Source organism: Periplaneta americana, chromosome 7 (genome assembly GCF_040183065.1).
Source record: "Periplaneta americana isolate PAMFEO1 chromosome 7, P.americana_PAMFEO1_priV1, whole genome shotgun sequence".
NCBI classification, from domain to species: Eukaryota; Metazoa; Arthropoda; class Insecta; order Blattodea; family Blattidae; genus Periplaneta; species Periplaneta americana.
Window position 1 is genome coordinate 127,747,866 of NC_091123.1, and position 12,985 is coordinate 127,760,850.

The following is a 12,985-nucleotide window of genomic DNA, read 5'->3' on the forward strand; positions in this document are numbered from 1 at the left end:
TCGGATGTCATGCGTGCGGTAGAGTAGTATGTTCCCAGTACAATTAAACTGTACTGCATTCCTTTACCGACCTCTCGCCCTTACCTCTATTCCGGAACTATTCCCACTCCTCCTATTACTTCCCCTCTTTCGCGTCGCTGAGCTGTCAGGACTAAATAATCGGTCTGTACATTAAAATTGGTGAAATATGTGGCGACCATGGGAATCTGTTGAAGAGAGTGAACAACAAAGTCATGACGACAATAATTGTAATGTTCGTACTTCTCTTCTTGAAAGAGATTCATTGGAGAGACAAAAGCTGCACATAGGCTATTATAAAAAAATATGTACATATTTTTTAGTGAAGGAGTAGACAAAAAATGTGTGATTCACCCATGCTAAAACTGTTCGCACTAAGGGAGTTTCAAGATCATTAGTTAGGAAAATAATTTATATCAATATAACAGAGTATAACACTTCCAAAAAAAAAAAAAAAAAAAAAACTCAGACTGCATTACAAACAGTTACGAATTCAAGAACGTGTTATAATACGGCGCACCATTTATGAATGTTACAACAACCTTATAATCCTTACATTGGACATCTTTTTAGTGCAATGCAAGAAGAGACACAAGGTACAAATGGCGAATTGCTGTATTGATAATATATATGACTCAATTGTTATAGGTTATACCATTCTGAAATTTGTGAAAGTTACAAATTTTATGAGATCAACTGCATAGGAGAATAAAAATATTATTATATGAATCAAACATCATATTTATAAAATGGGTCTGAGTGACCCAACCGTGCAGTTACGTAACTTTTCATGATCCGTTCACTGACTGGTTAATAATAATAATAATAATAATAATAATAATAATAATAATAATAATAATAATACGAATAATGACAGTAACGATACTGCTGCTGCTGCTACTGCTACTACTACTACTACTACTACTACTACTACTACTACTACTACTACCACTAATAATAATAATAATAATAATAATAATAATAATACGAATAATGACAGTAACGATACTGCTACTGCTACTGCTACTGCTGCTACTGCTACTGCTACTACTACTACTACTACTACTACTACTACTACTACTACTACTAATAATAATAATAATAATAATAATAATAATACGAATAATGACAGTAACGCTACTGCTACTGCTGCTGCTGGTACTGGTACTGCTGCTACTGCTACTACTACTACTACTACTACTACTACTACTACTAATAATAATAATAATAATAATACGAATAATGACAGTAACGATACTGCTGCTGATGCTGCTGCTGCTGCTACTGCTACTACTACTACTACTAATACTAATAATAATAATAATAATAATAATAATAGTCTAACAAGAATGACAAATGTTATTAGTGAAAATAAACATAGTAAGTGGGACGTTAAAATGATGTACTCTAGTAGATGTTTCAATGCTGCTTCCTTAGTCGCGTGTCGAGTTGTGCAACGACCACCATTGCTTCGGTAGCTTACTGACTTATTGCAGCCCTTCCTCTGGTTTTTCTTCGAGCGAACGTACAATAATTTTGTATTCACGTCGACGACTACGATGATGGTGATGATGATTACTTACAGATGGTTTTTAGAGAACCTGGAGGTTCATTGCCGCCCTCAAATAAGCCCGCCATCGGTCTCTATCCTGAGCAAGATTAATCCAGTCCCTACCATCATACTCCAACTCCCTTAAATCCATTTCAACATTATCCTCTCATTTACGTCTCGGCCTCTCCAAAGATGTTTTTCCCTCAGGTCTCCCAACTAACGCTCCATAAGCATTTCTGGAATCACTCATACGTGCTACATGCACTTCCCATCTCAAACATCTGGATTTAATGTTTCTAATTATGTTAGGTGAAGAATATAATGCGTGCAGTTCTGTATTGTGTAACATTATTCATTATTCTGCAACTTCATCCCCCTTAGGCCCAAATATCTTCCTACACACCTTATTCTCGAACACCCTTAACCTTTATTCCTCTCTCAAAGTAAGGGTCCAAGTTTCAGAACCATAGAGAACAACCGGTATTATAACTGTTTTATAAATTGTAACTTTAGGTTTTTTGAAAGCAGACTAGATGACAAAAGATTCTCAACCGACTAATAGTAAGCATTTCTCATATTTATTCTGCGTTTAATTTCCTATCGAGTGTCATTTTGTTATTGTTGCTGCAAGATATTTGAATTTTTTCACCTCTTCAAAGGATAACATTTCAGTTTTTATATTTCCATTTCCTACTATGTTCTGGTCACGAGACATTTTTTATTTATTTATTTATTTATTTATTTATTTATTTATTTATTTAATACTTTACACTTGAGCTACATTAGGCATTGCAGCCCGAAATAGCAGAAGCTCGTGCTCGGGCGCAGTAATAATATACTTTGCTTTTTCTGGATTTACGTCCAAACCTATGTTCTTACTTGCTTCAAGTAAAATTTCTGTGTTTTTTCCTAATACTTTGTGGGATGATGACGATGATGATGATGATGATTATTATGATGATGATGATTATTATTATTATTATTATTATTATTATTATTATTATTATTATTATTATTATTATTATTATTATTATTATTTCATCCATGCAAGACCCAGATATACTATAGATATAAAAATAAACAGATTCCAAATACAGTATGTGTGGAACTATAAGATCACTGAAGAAAAAAACAAGGACTGATGAAATATTAAAGTTTTGTAAGGTAATGGCAGTGTCAGTTTTAACATAATTATGATAGTAGTAAAAACTGGACTCTACGAAAAATGGACATGTGAATTGAAAGCTGGAAAATGTTACATTTAAGGACAGAATGAGGTGAAATTTAGTCAGTTTTTTTGAAGAAATTCCATTCTTCGTTTTTAAAAACAAAATCTGTACATCCTGCAGAGAAATTCTCCGAAACTTTCGTGAAAATAGGCCTCTTCAATCAGTTATTTCGGCAAGCATTTAGTTACTCTAGGTGGCCCTTTAAACTTTAAACTCAACTTTCTCCATTTGCATTTTTCTTATATAATACTTTACTAAATTTACTACTCCTTCTCCATCTTTTCTACTATGTTCATGATTTGCTTACTATTAGTTCTTTTTAAATGTGTGTTTAACAAAACTTGCTATTAGAATTTTGCTTGAACTTCAAGATTTTCAGTGAAATAGTTTATTCTGTTAGGCGTCACTATTTTTACATGTATTTTTAATTATATAAAATATTCTTTTAGATCTTGAAGAATAATTTGAAAAAAGTTAATAGAAAGTTATATTTCGGGGATTTTGAAAGATGTGTGGAGCAAATGTAAGGTAAAAAATTTTAAATTTGTAGGAGCAATAGTGATTTTTCAAAATATAATTTCAATTTACAAAAATTTTAATAATTGATATAATTTTGGAGCAAATGAGATGAAATTTTTTACAGGGAGTCATTTTATGCACAGAATGATGTTTGTAGGCCAACAATTGTTCAAAGATCTAGCTCAAACGCTTAACAAAATCCAAATTTCACTTCTGTGTATCTGTAAGGTCATCAGCAGATATGCCATCAGAGATCGGGTCAGAAACACTGTAATAAGAGATCAGTTATAGGCCTATATATATTGATAAAATAGGCGAATATGAAAGAAACTGGCAAGTTATCACTTATCACCACATATGTAGAATGTAAGATGATAGATTGCCAAAACAGGTAATAAAATATAATTGTAGAGGATGCAGAGAACCTGGACGACCAATAACTTGCTGGATGGAATTGTCCATACAGAGGATGGTACGGGCCAGTAAGTCTTGTTGGTACAAGAAAAAGAAATAAAATAATTTTTCATAATGATAAACGAAACACCGAAAGATCATCCGTTGTTTAAGGGTATATGTAAGTTAACTACCACAAATATTATCAGAAAATGCAGGCTCTAAATTTCTAAACTGTTTCGGAATATGAACTTTCTTGTGTTAAACTTTAACCAACAACGACCAGTTCCGAAGATGACCGAAAATAGGTCTAAACATGTTAACAAGGTACGTTAAAATTTAACACAAGAAAGTTCTTATCATACATATTCCGAAGTGATGCAGTGTTAAAAGTTGTGTAATCAAGATGTATATATGTCTAAAATATTATAAGAAAATGCACTCACAATTGGACAAAAATTACAAGGTACCACAAGAAAAAGTTATTAATAATATTGTTCAAACCAGTTTTATCAAACAATTCTGCAGTTACTTCATTTGGTAACCATAACATTGTTATGATCTCTCTGACATCTTTAATATTTTTCCTGCATGTAATAAACACTTATTTCTGATAAGTGGACTACTCTCAGACATGTAGAGTTGTTTATTTTAATACAATTATTTTTTTTATTTGTCCTATATAAAATATATTAAAATTTACACAATGTTTAGTGACCTAATTTTTCTATTTTCAAAGATATAGGCATTATTGTAGTATGTCTTTTGCATAAATGCATGTTAAATCAGTGTACAAAATTTCAGAATTCTATCTGAAATGGTTATGGAGTTATGAAATAACATGTATGAAAAATGTCAAATGTTGGAAAATTTAATTTAAAGTAAGAAGTGAATTCTAAAAAATATTATTAGTAATCATTTTATACTTTTATCAGATATTTAACTTCTAATAAGTCTTGTTGTGGTACCTTGTAATTTTTGTCCAATTGTGAGTTCATTTCCTTATAAAATTTTAGAAATTTAAAGCCTGCATTTTCTGATAATATTTGTGGGCGTTCACGCACATATACCCTTAAAGAAGTGCCAGCGAACCTATAAATTACGCAAGGTTAGTAGAACTTTCCAAGTGTGAGATAAGAGTCCAATTAAACTCATTTGCTGTTATTAAGTTAGACAAAGCTTGTTGTCAAATTAGGCAGTCCCATTATCATACACCGCCTCTTACGACAATCGACTCTGAAAGCAGTTTGTGGCCCTGAAAATGACAGATCGTTCTACCCCTTCGACTTACAATTCCTCTTTATTTCTTTCTAAGTCATAACCAAGTCCGACTTTAGTTATGGGGAAGTTCCAGCCTGCATTCTTCCGCAACCCTTGGGTAAGTCTTGAATTTATGTTTTTGTGATCACGAAAGCGTAAAGAAAAGAGAGCAGGTTATTTCGTTCCGTGTTAAAAATGTTAAGTGCTTTTGTAAACTGAGTTAATTTTAAGGAGAGTGGGTAGTGATGCCTGTGCGATTAAGGAATTTTAGTACAAAATTTAGTTTAATATATCTAGGCTTTTAGTGTTCAGAATGGAATAAAAATTTCCATAGTTATACAATGAATCATTGTGAATTCTGTGGTATAAAAGACAACTAATTAGTTTCTTATCCAAGTGCAAAAGAAAGGACCTAACTGATAACCTGTTCTCTCACTTTGATAAAAGTACCTCATGCTTTAGGTGCACATTACTTGCTACAATATTTACTCATATACCTTGTATTTTTTAAGATATCAAGAAATGTGTATGGTAAATTCTAAAGCAAAATTTATTTAAATATTTCATCCTTAGTGAAACAGAAAAAAAAAGGTTAAACTTTGATTAACAATTGTTTGCTGTTTTTTTAATGAATATATATTTTTTCCTAATGTTAAGTGTATAGTATTCATAAAGCCGTAGGTCTACTTTGTGCAACATAGACTATAAAAAACAGTGAAAAAATTTCACGTAAATAGATTCAGTAGTTTCAGAGAAAAATGCACTTACTCGTAGGTTTGAAAAGTATCAACTTACGGAAAACTTCATTAAAATATAGCCTATGAGTTACATGCGCCGCCAAATTTAAAGACGTGATTTGAAGGCTTATCTGCAAAGATACCCTCCCTATATTTCTTTAAAGAGCAGGTTTATTACTCTTGTTTGAAACACAAAATAAAAAATATGATTTTTAACCCCTAATCACTACCCAGTCCCCTTAAGTGAAATGTATGTATACAGACTGAACCGAAAAGTATTGTCATTAATTTCAGGGGGTTATTCTTTGACATATTTCAAACATAAAATTTTAATACAATTTTTCTCGTTTTCAGCACTTTTCAAGATAAAAATTGTTCTACATGAAATATTTCATAGCGTGTTTTGGGAAATCCATTGATTTAATTCCCAATATGCTCAGTCAATTTAAGAGAGCAATGTTTTACGATATGAATCGATTGAAATAATTTTAGTTTTGTCCTTTAAATGTTCAGAGATTTGATTCGAACTATTAATGTAATATTGTACTGCAGAACGAAAAGTTATATAAATAAACAAAATAAAATAAATAGATAAATAAAATATATACATACATGTACATAGAATAAAATGTTTTATTTTCGCTGGCAGAGTTAAGGCCGTAAGGCCATCTCTTTCACTCAATCAGCCTTAATCAATACAGTAGTTACAACGTATTTAAATTATGAATATTTACAATATACTTAAAAGATTCTCCAGCGATATTCTTCAGTTGTTTTAACGACTAGTACATGCTTATTTAAATTGAGAAAAAAGCTATAACAAAAAGTAATAATTTATAATTTATGTAATTCAATTCAGTCTATATGCAGTATGGAAAGACTTATAATTAAGTTGAGATAGCTAGTTGGTTACATGTGTCCGTACATACAGAGATTTCATTTCAAAACTTTCCAGTCTAAATAACTGAATATTTAAATTTAATTCTGTTTAAACAATAGACACGTCAATTTAGAGATTGAGGGGGAAGTCTGAAGCCAGGCTTAATTGCATTTTAGATTTCACCCCCACCCCACTTTGAAATTTCAAATAGCACCCCTATATTTTTATACTTAAATATGAAACAGCATTCAATTGTTTATACACCTCATTAATTTGTTTTCGCATCTTTTGTTTTCTATCGTCGCCTGGCAACCTGTATTTGTGTTATTATCAGTTGACTGTAGATTGAAAACACAGTTTATTTTGTGTAATTTCCTAAATTTAATCAATAAGGATGATTTATGTTCTCTCTTGAAGGGTATACACTATTTTAAAATAATTTAATGCACAAACACAACTATTACATGAAATGGTCAGTAAGTTTTTGTAGCTTTATTCTCTTCAGCTAATCAACAATAACAATACATTGTACCGACTATACCACAAGTGACATCAGAGTAAACTTTTTTAATGTCAAAACGTTGAAATTTTTTTTACTCTTGTACCTGGAATAGAAACGTTTCAAATCGAAATATTTTGTTTTAAATTTGAACAGGCAAATGTCCTATCCCTTCAATTTGAAGAAAAAGAAGACTATGTTAGAAAACGATCGTGGTTAACATAAAGCAATAATCATAAAATAGATTGGCGTGTGATTTACGAAGCATTTTTAATGTCTGTGTAATAAATTATCCAGTGTGACGGTGTGAAAGCGTTAGAAATCTGTGTGTACTTTAGAATGGCATACGGCATCGCTATCCTCGTTAGACGCGTTATGGAGCTCTTTAGAGACTACAGGAGATAATTTAATATCAGGATATTATGTTTTGCTTCTTCGCAGGAATAATAGTGTGTTTACATATCTATTTCAAATATGGTAGCTGGCATGAAAGCAATGTTCAGTAGAAGATTACAGCTAATGGGTACTCGTCGCGTTACCTTGTACAATTGATGTGGGTCGGATGGCGGTAGTTCAAAATTTTTATTACCATTCCGGCGTTAAGTTTACGAGAAGGGGGGTGGGGACTGACTGCCATGCCCCTCCACCCCATTACCACACCATGTTATTACACTCTGCATCTTAACGTTCCATTACTGAGCATGACGTTTTGGTTATTGATGCCCCTGTTTTTATGAGGGACACTATTTGCCACACAAGATGAAATACATCTTTCACCTCTGCTGCACGCATTAACCTGTGACTATATTCTGTGAAACACTAAGTGTCTATTTTTTTACACTTCTAATATTTACAACTGTAACATCTAAATTCGACAGCCGAGTAAATTCCTTCCTAGAACGCCGATTTCGATACGGTTCGCGTTTGGACGAGGAAAAATCTTATTTTTATTTCTGTTTACTTTTTAATTTTTCTCTAGAAAGTCCAGGAGAACAGAGAGGATTTTGAATTGAACGGGTTACGTATAGGTCAGTTTCTGTCAGATGCATTTCCAATTCACTGTGGGCTAAAGCAAGGAGATGCACTGTCACCTTTACTTCTTAACTTTGCTCTAGAGTATGCTATTAGGAAAATCCAGGATAACAGAGAGGGTTTGGAATTGAACGGGTTACATCAGCTGCTTGTCTATGCGGATGACGTGAATATGTTAGGGGAAAATCCACAGAGAGGGAAAACACGGGAATTTTACTTGAAGGAAGTAATGAGCAGGCTTGTGCCTAGGGACACAGAGTAACTAGTATGAGGTTTAGAGTACACGAAGTATAAATGACGTCATGACCCGTGTGGGGTGACTGCAACAGCACAAGTATGTCCGTAATGTGCATTACCGTTGTGTGTATTGCTACTTGGCTTCGGCGTAGGGACACCTGATTGAAGGTTACAACTCACGTTAATACTTTAATGATATAAAAATTTATTATCTACACTAGGAATGTACTGTATATACTGCATCTATACAGGGTGAAATATATTTTGTGCCGTACTATGACGGAGTATTTACATGTTGAGATACGAAGTAACGACATGTTCCATCTCCCAGTCCACTCGACCAACACAACACAATCGTCTGTGCGTTCTAAACTTCATGCGTTTCTGTGCCCAGGACCGAAGCCTGGTAATGAGATAAATTTGGAAGTAAATCCCGAAAAGACAAAGTACATGATTATGTCTCGTGACCAGAATATTGTACGAAATGTAAATAGGCTATAGACTAACATTTGGAAATTTATCCTTTGATAAGATGAAAAAATCTTGGAGCAACAGTGACAAATATAAATAACACTCGGAAGGAAATTAAACGCAGAATAAATATGGGAAATGCCTGTTATTATTCGGTTGAGAAGCTTTTATTATCCAGTCTGCTGTCAAAAAATCTGAAAGTTAGAATTTATGAAACAGTTATATTACCGGTTGTTCTAAATGGTTGTGAAATTTAGACTCTCACTTTGAGAGAGAAACAGAGGTTAAGGGTGTTCGAGAATAAGGTGCTTAGGAAAGTATTTGGGGCTGAGAGGATGATTGCTCAGGATAGGGACCGATGGAAGGCTTACGTAAGGGCGGCAATGAACCCCCGGGTTCCTTAAAAGCCGTAAGTACGTTTACTGTAACTTAATAGAAAAGGTTTGCACATTCCTACTGGTACGGGTAATGGTGCGGATACGAAGATCATAGTGATATTAGATTTTAGCAACTTCATATTAAAAATTTAGTACTTCTTATGGAAGAGGAATTTGAAGGTTTACACTGCAGCCTGAGGCTTATTGTGCTTATCACTCCTGTTCTGTGAATGATTGGGTAGCCGAACGATCATTCTCTTGCACAAGTACAGCACGTTGCATCGTGAACTTGACACGGATTATGTAATGATATGATACATATTTACGTCACAGCATTTCTTTACATGTAATGGTGTATGTCACATTTCTCGTATCCGGTGCCACACTAACACATTACTATATTACCACATTAGATATCTTGATTACACAACTTTTAACACTATTTCACTTCGGAATATGTATTATATATCTTTCGCGTGTTAAATATTACAATATCTGGTTAACTAGTTTCAGCCTGTTTTTGGCCATCTTCAGTACTGGTTGGTGCTGTCTTGGCGCCTTTTTTTGTGTTTCCTGTGGGGGTGTGTTTGTGTAGTGTAATGTGGAGTCAAAGAGTGTGTGTGTTCTGAAATTGAGTTGTGTGTTGAGAATTTCATTTGGTTGGTTGGTTTTTTTGTGTGTCTATATATTTCGTATTGTTTTATTGTGTTAAGTTTCTGACTTTTTGGTTGTATATGTAGAATTTCTATTTCTATATAAGTTTTTAATGTCACTGTATTCAGATTAAAAAAATGCAAACTCATACAAAGAAAGATGACATGATATGAGCCTACTTTCTTTTTCATATGAGTAGACTTCGTACTCCAGCTACCAAACGACTGAAGTTAAAGACACATTGGGTATATAGAACGCGGAAAACAGGTAATGCGACGGATAAGGATATAAGCAAACAGGTCTTCGCTTCGTGTTAGTGCAGTACAGTCAACTCCCGACATTTTGAAGCTATGCTACTGAACACATGCTTGAGTCGTGTTGTTCATTTTCGTCGTAATCTTTGAAGTTGTTAATAATGTGCATTCGTATGTTACGGAACTTCAATATATGCGGATGTAACTTAAAATAATTTTATATTGCAAGAAATTCTTTCTATAGCACGTGAAGTTACTGGTGCATGATCTAGTACAAGATATTCCTATTGTCTGATATTTTTTCGCGTTTCATTAGAATATTGCATACATCGCTCATTACTGAAAACCCACTAATTTTCTATGTACTTTTCTAAGAATTTCCTAAAATATACAGTATATAATTTATTCATTGGGATGTTGGCACTGGACATTGTGGTAGGCTACACAAATAAATGCTAAACTTCGACTTAATATCTTCATAATTTTCAGATTTTTTATGGTACTGGTTCTTTTGGATTAAGTTCAACACACATTCTGTGCCTTTCGGTATTGCAATGTCCTTCATTGCACTGTTTTTATCACTTTTAAGTTTATTTTAAACAATGTATATGTAATGTTGTCTATATTTACAGTGAAAATATTAGTTAAAATATCTTCAACTATGCCGTGCAATATTACACGCTTGAGCGTCTTAGCTAAGACATTTTATCTTTGCGATGAACGTTCTATCAGCCACGAAGATGCAGTTATTTAAATAATACGACCAGTAAGAGCAGTGATTGATAAGGCTACTCATTGACTGCATCCCGGCTTGGACATATTGGAGCGAGAAGGCAAGGTGTACAAAACTATTTTGTATACGAACGTACCTGTACCTGCGCTGTGACGTCACATATACTTCGAATCAGGCAACTTCATTCCAGCTTATAGGTAGCTGAATTACGAAGACTACATATGACTTCTTCCACAGAGAGATACAGTTGATAGAACTATATATGTAACATGCTTGCGTTATATTACAGACGTGTCCGGCCTACATAATATTCTTTGAATTAAGGACACGCATCAGGAGTTTTAAATATACGATTAAAATGAAACCTAATTGCTTTCAAAGAAATGTAACTCGTATGATTCACTTTTATATTTCATAACTCAGTGTGATCCGTATTGAGCAAGACGTTTGCTCAAAGGAGTCTTGAATTATGACAGCACAGCTCCGTAAATGCCGATGGCAGCCATGCATCATACACACTAACGTTGTCAATGGGAACGAGCAAAACAAATGAAGTTGTAACACGCGTGAGCGTACGCATTGGCTTTATCATTAAGAAGTCTATCCAGTCTTCAAAATGTAAATGCCATGTTCCCCGCTTTCTAATCAGAGAAAGAGACGTTCAGATGTAATTAACTTGTCACTTACTTCTGCTTCTCGTCATCTTTAATTTCGGTCGCAGTCATTCATTTGTTTTAGGAGGGGACACACTTCGTATCGGCAAGAAGAGTACCTGGAACAGAAGAAGAAATGGATTAGGTTCATGATATGAGATGTTAGGCCATCATATGATAATATAATATAGTAAATTTTATGAGAAATGTGATATTGAACTATACAGGTGAAAGTAATATAACTGCGCAGATTTTAACAGCTTGTTCCTTGGATAAGGTATACCAAAAAAAATCTAACGTCATATTGGAATGGAATGGAATGGAATTTAACTGAGGGAGGCACGGTTTGTCCAGCGCTGCGACCTGTTGACATTGCGCTAACCCTCGATATGGAATGAGTTGCGTACCACAGATCCCCTACGCGCACCACCTCAACCACATAACTCTCTCAACGACCGGTCCCTAGAGCCAACAGAAATCCATATTACTATTCCTGCTTCGGCAATATCCCCCAAGGACCCCCTGTCGGTCGGAGGCGAAACTCCTCCCCCGAGTAGGTCCGCTTCGGGTGCTCGTTGCAGAAGCCATCTATCGTCGCTGAATTACATTCCAGGAAGGCCGGTCGAGAAAGCCAGTAGTTTCGGGAGGCCGCCTGTAGACTGATCTGAAAAACCAGAAATGGGATGATGAGGAAAGGATGATGGTGGAGGAAAGGAAGTGGCGAAGATGAGTGGGGTTCCAATAGCCTAATAAAGTTACCTGATATTCATCCATAAGAGTGGGGGGGGGAACCCCGAAATAACCTCACTCGTCCTGACTAATCTCAATATTAGTCCCAAATGAATAGGCCTACTTTTCTCAGAATATTACACTTTTACTACGTCCTACTATTTTTGACCAATAAAACGGTACGGAACAACGTGTTTCAATCAATCATGGCTGCTTATACTATAATTGTTATCACTTGTTTATCACGTCCCTAACATTTGTTTATTTTTTATCACCTCCCTAGAATTTGTTTGCCAACGTTGTATTTTAAATAATTGTATCTTTTAAAATGATTAATGTTTATTTCATAATTAATTAAAACTTTTCTATCATTAATCTTGTTTATATTCTTTAGGTTATGTTATAGCGTCTGCTATATAAGATTATGGATAGTCACGTATCAGAGATTGTTTAATACATATTGATAATTAAAGTGGACTTCAACTGTTTCAATAAAAATGACACAATCAACAAAGTCTTCTTGACTAGTAATCGTCCATAGAGTTCAATGAAGATTGTAAGTTGGTACAACTGGTAACAAGAGAACATCTCATCATAACACACTACTGCCATCTAGCGGAATATTTATGATGAGATGGTACAATAATCCATTTTCAAAACAGGTTAGTATTTTGGCAAGTCAATTAGGGCCTAATATTGTTTGTATTAGAGTACTTTATTTCTTGGAATCTTTATATACTTTCTTCTAATAGTGTAAT

General features: G+C 34.0%; 1 protein-coding gene across 2 annotated transcripts in view; it reads right to left on the bottom strand.

Annotated features, from left to right (window-relative positions):
* The window catches only part of LOC138703447 (transcription factor Ken), a 416,618-nt gene that overhangs the window by 367,379 nt on the left and 36,254 nt on the right, over nt 1-12,985 (bottom strand). For both annotated transcript variants that reach the window (XM_069831309.1, XM_069831310.1), the window contains exon 2: nt 11,533-11,617. The gene's annotated coding sequence lies outside the window, so the exon portion shown is untranslated. The remainder of the gene's footprint in view (nt 1-11,532; nt 11,618-12,985) is intronic.